At 36.5% G+C, this 8,805-nt stretch overlaps 1 non-coding gene across 1 annotated transcript; it reads right to left on the bottom strand.

Annotated features, from left to right (window-relative positions):
- Positions 1 to 8,102: 8,102 nt before the first annotated feature.
- Positions 8,103 to 8,210, bottom strand: LOC130959919 (small nucleolar RNA R71). Its single transcript, XR_009078908.1, has one exon. It is a non-coding gene; the product is annotated as a small nucleolar RNA R71 (small nucleolar RNA).
- Between the last annotated feature and the right edge of the window lie 595 nt (positions 8,211 to 8,805).

Here is an 8,805-nt window from a genome sequence, read left to right as displayed (position 1 = left end):
TGCTAGGAAAGGTCTTCCTAGAATGAGAGTTGCACTCTTGTGCTCCTCCATTTCCAGCACCACAAAGTCAGTAGGAAAGGCAAATGGCCCAACCTTGACAATCATATCTTCAATCACGCCTGATGGGTATTTAATGGAGCCATCAGCAAGTTGAAGACATATCCGGGTTGGTTTGACTTCTTCATTCAAACCGAGTTTTGTGATAATAGATGCAGGTATTAGGTTGATACTTGCCCCAAGGTCACATAGAGCTTGCTTGGTACAATTATCCTCTAATGTGCATGGTATCATAAAGCTCCCGGGATCTTTAAGCTTCTCAGGTAAGCTTTTCAGAATGACTGCACTGCATTCTTCAGTGAGGTAAACTTTTTCAGTTTCCCTCCAATCCTTCTTATGACTTAAGATCTCTTTCATGAACTTACCATAAGAGGGTATTTGCTCAAGTGCTTCTGCAAACGGAATCTTTATTTCAAGAGTCCTGAGATAGTCTGCAAAGCGAGCAAATTGCTTATCCTGTTCCGCTTGGCGGAGTTTTTGAGGATAAGGCATTTTGGCTTTGTATTCCTTAACCTTAGTTGCTGCAGGTTTATTACTTACAGAAGTGGGTTAGGAAGCCTTTTTAGAAGGGTTGTTATCAGCACTTGTATGTGACTGATCCCCCACTGGCATTTGAATGCCAGGAATGGAAGTTGGAGTGGCGTTAGACGCCACCTCCTTATTTGTTACTGGCGTCTGAACGCCAGAACTATGCTCCCTTTGGGCGTTCAACGCCAGATTCATGCTTGTTTCTGGCGTTGAACGCCAGGAATGAGCATGGGCTGGGCGTTTAGCGCCAGCATTATTCCTCTCTGGGCTCTGATTGTCCTTAGAGGGATTTTGAGTAGCCATTTGTTCATTTCTTGGCTTCCTGCTGTTTTGAAGTGAAGTGTTTAATGTTTTCCCACTTCTTAATTGAACTGCTTGGCATTCTTCTGCTATTTGTTTTGACAGTTGCTTTTCTGTTTGCTTTAACTGTACTTCCATATTCCTGTTAGCCATTCTTGTTTCCTATAGTATTTCCTTGAATTCGGTTAGCTGCTGAGTTAGAAAGTCTAGCTGCTGATTGAATTCATTAGCTTGATCTACCGGATTGAGTTCAGCAGTTACTGTTTTAGCTTCTTCTTTCATGGAGGATTCACTGTTTAGATACATATGCTGATTTCTGGCAACTGTATCAATAAGCTCTTGAGCTTCTTCAATTATTTTTCTCATATGTATAGATCCACCAGCTGAGTGGTCTAGAGAATTCTGAGCTTTTTCTGTAAGCCCATAGTAGAAGATGTCTAATTACACCCATTCTGAAAACATTTCAGAGGGGCATTTTCTTAGCATCTCTCTGTATCTCTCCCAGGCATCATAAAGGGATTCATTATCTCCTTGTTTGAAGCCTTGGATACTTAGCCTTAGCTGTGTCATCCGTTTTGGAGGGAAATAGTGATTCAGGAATTTTTCTGACAGCTGTTTCCATGTCTTTATGCTGTTCTTAGGTTGGTTATTTAACCACCTCTTAGCTTGATCTTTTACAGCAAATGAAAACAGTAATAATCTGTAGACATCCTGATCTACTTCCTTATCATGTACTTTGTCAGCAATTTGTAAAAATTGTGCCAGAAACTCTGTAGGTTCTTCGTGTGGAAGACCGGAATACTGGCAGCTTTGCTGCACCATGATAATGAGCTGAGGATTCAACTCAAAGCTACTAACTCCAATGGAGGGTATACAGATACTACTCCCATATGAAGCAGTAGTGGGGTTAGTATACGACCCCAGAGTCCTCCTGGACTGTTCATTTCCACTTAATTCCATGATGGAACAAGGGAGATGATATGTATGTTGATATTATTTATTTTATAGCAATGGAATAAATAAAAATGGAATAAAAAAATTTGAAAATATTTTGTGAAGATTTTCGAAAAAATTTTGAAATTGAAATTTGAAATTTTTTATATAAAAATTTCGAAATTATTGTTTAAAATTAGTTAGAAAAGATATTTTTTTTTTGAATTTTGAATTTTATGATGAAAGAGAAAAACACATAAAAGACACAAGATTTAAAATTTTTAGATCTAATGCTCCTTATTTTCGAAAATTTTGGAGGGAAAACACCAAGGAACACCAAACTTAAAAATTTTAAGATCAAAACACAAGAAAAACTCAAGAACGCCTTGAAGATTCACAAGAACACAAGAACAAAAGAAAGAACACCAAACTTAAAATTTTTAGAAAACTTCACTAAATTTTCGAAAATTGAAGAAAAATTAACAACAAAACACCAAACTTAAAGTTTGGCACAAGATTAAATCAAAAAAAATTATTTTTTTTTAAAAGAAGTTTTGAAATAAAGATACCCAATTACTAAGAACATAGACCAACGCTCTAGCCAATTGGGCAGAAAAGGTAACAATTGTTCTGAGCAGGTATATTTCTTTTTCGAAGACTAATGCTTTGGATTAGTACAAGAAAAACAAGAAAAGACACAGAACAAGAAAAACTCAAGATCAAACAAGAAAAATAAGCAAGAACAACTTGAAGATCAATGAAGAACAAAGAACACAAGTTCGAAAATTTTTAAAGAAAAATATCAAATATGTAATTGACACCAAACTTAGAACAAGACACTAAACTCACGAAAAACTTAAAATTGATAACGAAAAATAATATTTTTGAAAATTTTTTTTTAAAAAAGGGATAATAAAAGATGCAATTCTAGTAAAAAAAAAGAATAAATTCTTCCTAATCTAAGCAACAAAATAAACTTTTAGTTGTTCAAACTCGAATAATCCCCGGCAACGGCGCCAAAAACTTGGTGCACGAATTTGCAATCCGTACAACTAACCAGCAAGTGCACTGGGTCGTCCAAGTAATACCTTACGTGAGTAAGGGTCGATCCCACGGAGATTATTGGTTTGAAGCAAGCTATGTTTATTTTATTATTCTTAGTCAGGATATTAATTAAAATTATCAGTTGGAATTATTAGATTGGAAAAATAAAACAGAATAAAATCGTTACTTGTTGTGTAGTAATGCGAAAAATATTGAAGTTTTGGAGATGCTTTGTCCTCTGAATTTCTGCAATGTAATATTCAACTCAATTGTTTGTAAAGCACGTCTACGGCAAGCTGTATGTAGGGTGTCACCATTGTCAGTGGCTACCTCCCATCCTCTCAGTGAAAACGGTCCAGATGCTCTGTCACAGCACGGCTAATCAGCTGTTGGTTCTCGATCATGTTGGAATAGGATCCATTGATCCTTTTGCGTTTGTCATCACGCCAGCAATCGCGAGTTTGAAGCTCGTCACAGCCATTCAATCCCGGAATCCTACTCGGAATACCACAGACAAGGTTTAGACTTTCCGGATCCTCAAGAATGGCCGCCATCAATTCTAGCTTATACCACAAAGATTCTGATTAAGGAATCTAAGAGAAGCTCATTCAGTCTGATGTAGAACGGAGGTGTTTGTCAGGCACACGTTCATGAGTTGAGGAAGGTGATGAGTGTCACGGATCATCACCTTCTCCATAATTAAGCGCGAATGAACATCTTAGATAGGAACATACAAACGTTTGAATGGAGAAATAGAAACAATTGCATTAATTCATCGAGACGCTGCAGAGCTCCTCACCCCCAACAATGGAGTTTAGAGACTCATGCCGTCAAAGTGTGTAAAATTCAGATCTGAAAATGCCATGAGGTACAAAATAAGTCTCTAAAAGTTGTTTAAATAGTAAACTAGTAACTTAGGTTTACAAAAAATGAGTAAACTATGATAGATAGTGCAGAAATCCACTTCTGAGGCCCACTTGGTGTGTGCTGGGGCTGAGACTTAAGCTTCTCACGTGCCTGGGGCTGTTTTGGGCGTTCAACGCTAGGTTGTAACCTATTTCTGGCGTTGAACTCCAGCTTGTAACCTGTTTCTGGCGCTGGATGCTAGACAGCAGCATGATACTGGCGTTGAACGCCAGTTTACATCGTCTATCTTCGCGCAAAGTATGGATTATATTTTGCTGGAAAGCCCTGGATGTCTACTTTCCAAAGACGTTAAGAGCGCGCCAATTGGACTCCTGTAGCTCCAGAAAATCCATTTCGAGTGCAGGGAGGTCAGAATCCAACAGCATCAGCAGTGCTTTTTCAGCCTAACTCAGATTTTTGCTCAGCTCCCTCAATTTCAGCCAGAAAATACCTGAAATCACAGAAAATCACACAAACTCATAGTAAAGTCCAGAAATATGATTTTGCCTAAAAACTAATAATATTCTACTAAAAACTAATTAAAACGTGCTAAAATCTACATGAAATTACCCCCAAAAAGCGTATAAAATATCCGCTCATCAGCGTGCCACTTAGAGCAAGTGCCACGTCAGGAGCTGGGCATGGCATGCCAGTACTAAATTCCAGAGGAGGATTCTTGAGCATTCATATGGGCGTGGCACCCCAAGAACTGGGCGTGGCACGCTAGTACAAAGTTCCAGAGAGCAACAATGAGGTCACTAAAGGGGCGTGGCACGCCAGGTTGGGCGTGGCACGCCTAACCCATCACTTTCTATGGGCGTGCCACTTGAGCCAAGGGGCGTGGCACGCCAACTCATCATCCCAGGAGGAACACTCACCATGGGCGTGCCACTTGGTATCGAAGGCTGATGAGTGGATAATTAATACGCTTTTTGGCATTGTTTTTAGGTAGTTTTTAGTAGGATCTAGCTACTTTTAGGGATGTTTTCATTAGTTTTTATGCAAAATTCACATTTCTGGACTTTACTATGAGTTTGTGTGTTTTTCTGTGATTTCAGGTATTTTCTGGCTGAAATTGAGGAACCTGAGCAAAAGTCTGATAGAAGGCTGACAAAGCTCATGCTTAGCCGAAGCACATACCAAAGTGGGCCTCGGAAGTGGATTTCTGCACTTAGACTTATTTCTGTAAACCCTAGTAGCTAGTCTAGTATAAATAGGACTTTTTACTATTGTATTTTCATCTTTGGACGTCTAGTCTTTGATCATTCGGTCTTTTGATCACTCATGGGGGCTGGCCATTCGGCCATGCCTGGACCACCACTTATGTATTTTCAACGGTTGAGTTTCTACACACCATAGATTAAGGTGTGGAGCTTTGCTGTACCTCAAGTTTTAATGCAAAGTACTACTATTTTCTATTCAATTCATGCTTATTCTTATTCTAAGATATTTGCTGCCCTTCAACCTGATGGATGTGATGATCCATGATACTCATCATCATCCGCCCTTATGAACGCGTGATTGACAACCACTTCCATTCTACCTTAGACCGAGCGCATATCTCTTGGATTCCTTGATCAGAATCTTCGTGGTATAAGCTAGAATTATTGGCAGCCATTCTTGAGAATCCAAAAAGTCTAAACCTTGTCTGTGGTATTCCGAGTAGGATTCAAGGATTGAATGACTGTGATGAGCTTTAAACTCGCGATTGTTGGGCATGGTGACAAACGCATAAGAATCAATGGATTCTATTCCGACATGATCGAGAACCGACAGATGATTAGCCGTGCTGTGATAGAGCATTTGGACCATTTTCACTAAGAGGATAGGATGTAGCCATTGATAACGGTGATGCCCTACATACAGCTTGCAATGGAAAGGAATATGAAGAATTGGATGAAAGCAGTAGGAAAGCAGAGATTTGACAGGAACAAGCATCTCTATGCACTTATCTGAAATTTCCACCATTGAATTTCATAAGTATCTCTATCTTTATTTTAATGCTTTATTTATTATTATTTTCAAAAACCATTATAAACCATTTAAATCCGCCTAACTGAGATTTACAAGATGACCATAGCTTGCTTCATACTAACAATCTCCGTGGGATCGACCCTTACTCACGTAAGGTATTATTTGGATGACCCAGTGCACTTGCTGGTTAGTTGTGCGGAGTTGTGACAAAGTGTGATTCACGTTTGAGAGCGCTACCAAGTTTTTGGCGCCATTGTTGATGATCACAATTTCGTGCACCAAGTTTTTGGCGCCGTTGCCGGGGATTGTTCGAGTTTGGACAACTGACGGTGCATCTTGTTGCTCAGATTAGGTAATTTTTCTTTCAAAAATTTTTCAAAAATCTTTCAAAATTTTTTTGTTTATTTTCGTTTTTCTAAAAATAATATTCAAAAAAATCCAAAAAATAATAAAATCATAAAAATAAAAAATGTTTTGTGTTTCTTGTTTGAGTCTAATGTCAAATTTTAAGTTTGGTGTCAATTGCATGTTTTTTTTTTGAAAAAAAAATGCATTTTTCGAAAATTCATGCATGTGTTCTTCATGATCTTCAAGTTGTTCTTGGCAAGTCTTCTTTTTTGATCTTGATATTTTCTTGTTTTGTGTCTTTTGTTGTTTTTCATATGCATTCTTGAATCCTTAGTATCTAAGCATGAAAAATTTCTAAGTTTGGTGTCTTGCATGTTTTTTTTTCTTGAAAATTTTTCAAAAATATGTTCTTGATGTTCATCTTGACATTCAAAGTGTTCTTGGTGTTCATCTTGACATTCATAGTGTTCTTGCATGCATCATGTGTTTTGATTCATAATTTTCATGTTGTGAGTCATTTTTGTATTTTTCTCTCTCATCATTAAAAATTCAAAAATAAAAAATATCTTTCCCTTATTTCTCTCATAAAATTCGAAATTTTGGGTTGACTTAGTCAAAAATTTTTTAAAATAAGTTGTTTCTTGTTAGTCAAGTCAAATTTTCAATTTTAGAAATCCTATCTTTTTAAAATCTTTTTCAAAAATCAAATCTTTTTCAATTTTTTTATGATTTTCGAAAATTTAAAAATATTTTTCAAAATCTTTTTCTTATTTTTATCTCATAATTTTCGAAACTTTACTAACAATTAATGTGATTGATTCAAAAATTTGAAGTTTGTTACTTTCTTGTTAAGAAAGGTTCAATCTTTAAATTCTAGAATCATATCTTTTAGTTTCTTGTTAGTCAAGTAATCAATTTTAATTTTAAAAAAAATCAAATCTTTTTCAAAATAAAATTCAATCATATCTTTTCTATCATATCTTTTCAAATAATAGCTTTTTCAAAAATTTGATTTCAAAATATCTTTTCTAACTTCTTATCTTTTCAAAATTGATTTTCAAATCTTTTTCAACTAACTAATTGACTTTTTTTGTATTCTTATCTTTTTCAAAATCACCTAACTGCTTTTCTCTTTCTAATTTTCGAAAATCACCTCCCTCTTTTTCAAAAATCTTTTAATTAACTAATTGTTTCAAATTTTAATTTTAATTTTACTTCTTCTCTTAATTTTCAAAAATCACTAACCTGTTTTCAAAAATAATTTTCAAAAACTCTTCTCTCTCATCTTCTTCTATTTATTTATTTATTTACTAACACTTCTCTTCTACTCAAGAATTCGAACCTATTCCTCCCCCTTGTGTTTGGATTCTTACCTTTTCCTTCTTCTATTCCTTTCTTCTTCTACTAACATAAAAGAATCTCTATACTGTGACATAGAGGATTCCTCTTCCTTTTTTGTTCTCTTCTTTTTTCATATGAGCAGGAATAAGGAAAAAGGCATTATTGTTGAAGTTGATCCTGAACCTGAAAGGACTCTGAAGAGGAAACTAAGAGAAGCTAAAATACAATAATCCAGAGACAACCTTACTGAAATTTTCGAACAAGAAAAGGATATGGCAGCCGAACCTAACAACAATAATGCAAGGAGGATGCTTGGTGACTATACTACACTTACTTCCAAATTTGATGGAAGAAGCATCTTAATCCCTGCCATTGGAGTAAACAATTTTGAGCTGAAACCTCAACTAGTTGCTATAATGCAACAGAACTGCAAGTTTCATGGACTTCTATCAGAAGATCCCTATCAGTTTTTAACTGAGTTCTTGCAGATCTGTAAGACTGTTAAGACTAATGGAGTAGATCCTGAAATCTACAGGCTCATGCTTTTCCCTTTTGTTGTAAGAGACAGAGCTAGAACATGGTTGGACTCACAACCTAAAGATAGCCTGGACTCTTGGGATAAGCTGGTCACGGCCTTCTTGGCTAATTTCTTTCCTCTTCAAAAGCTGAGTAAGCTTAGAGTGGATGTTCAGACCTTCAAACAAAAAGATGGTGAATCCCTCTATGAAGCTTGGGAAAGATACAAGCAGATGACCAAAAGGTGTCCTTCTGACATGCTTTCAGAGTGGACCATTTTGGATATATTCTATTATGGTCTATCTGAGTTTTCTAAGTTGTCACTGGACCATTCTACAGGTGGATCCATTCACCTAAAAAAAACGCCTGTAGAAGCTCAAGAACTTATTGACATGGTTGCAAATAACCAATTCATGTACACTTCTGAGAGGAATTTCGTGAATAATGGAACGCCTCAGAGGAAGGGAGTTCTTGAAATTGATGCTCTGAATGCCATATTGGCTCAGAATAAAATGTTGACTCAGTAAGTCAACATGATTTCTCAAAGTCTGAATGGATGACAAAATGCATCCAACAGTACTAAAGAGGCATCTTCTGAAGAAGAAGCTTATGATCCTGAGAACCCTGCAATAGCAGAGGTGAATTACATGGGTGAACCTTATGGAAACACCTATAATTCCTCATGGAGAAATCATCCAAATTTCTCATGGAAGGATCAACAAAAGCCCCAACAAGGCTTTAATAATGGTGGAAGAAATAGGCTCAGTAATAGCAAGCTTTTTCCATCATCTTTTTAACAACAGATAGAGAATTCTGAGCAGAGCACCTCTAGCTTAGCAAACATAGTCTCTGATCTGT

This window comes from Arachis stenosperma, unplaced genomic scaffold (genome assembly GCF_014773155.1).
Source record: "Arachis stenosperma cultivar V10309 unplaced genomic scaffold, arast.V10309.gnm1.PFL2 arast.V10309.gnm1.Scaffold_100025, whole genome shotgun sequence".
NCBI lineage: Eukaryota > Viridiplantae > Streptophyta > Magnoliopsida > Fabales > Fabaceae > Arachis > Arachis stenosperma.
Note: the sequence above shows the minus strand (reverse complement) of the source record. Positions and strands in the feature narration are given on the sequence as shown.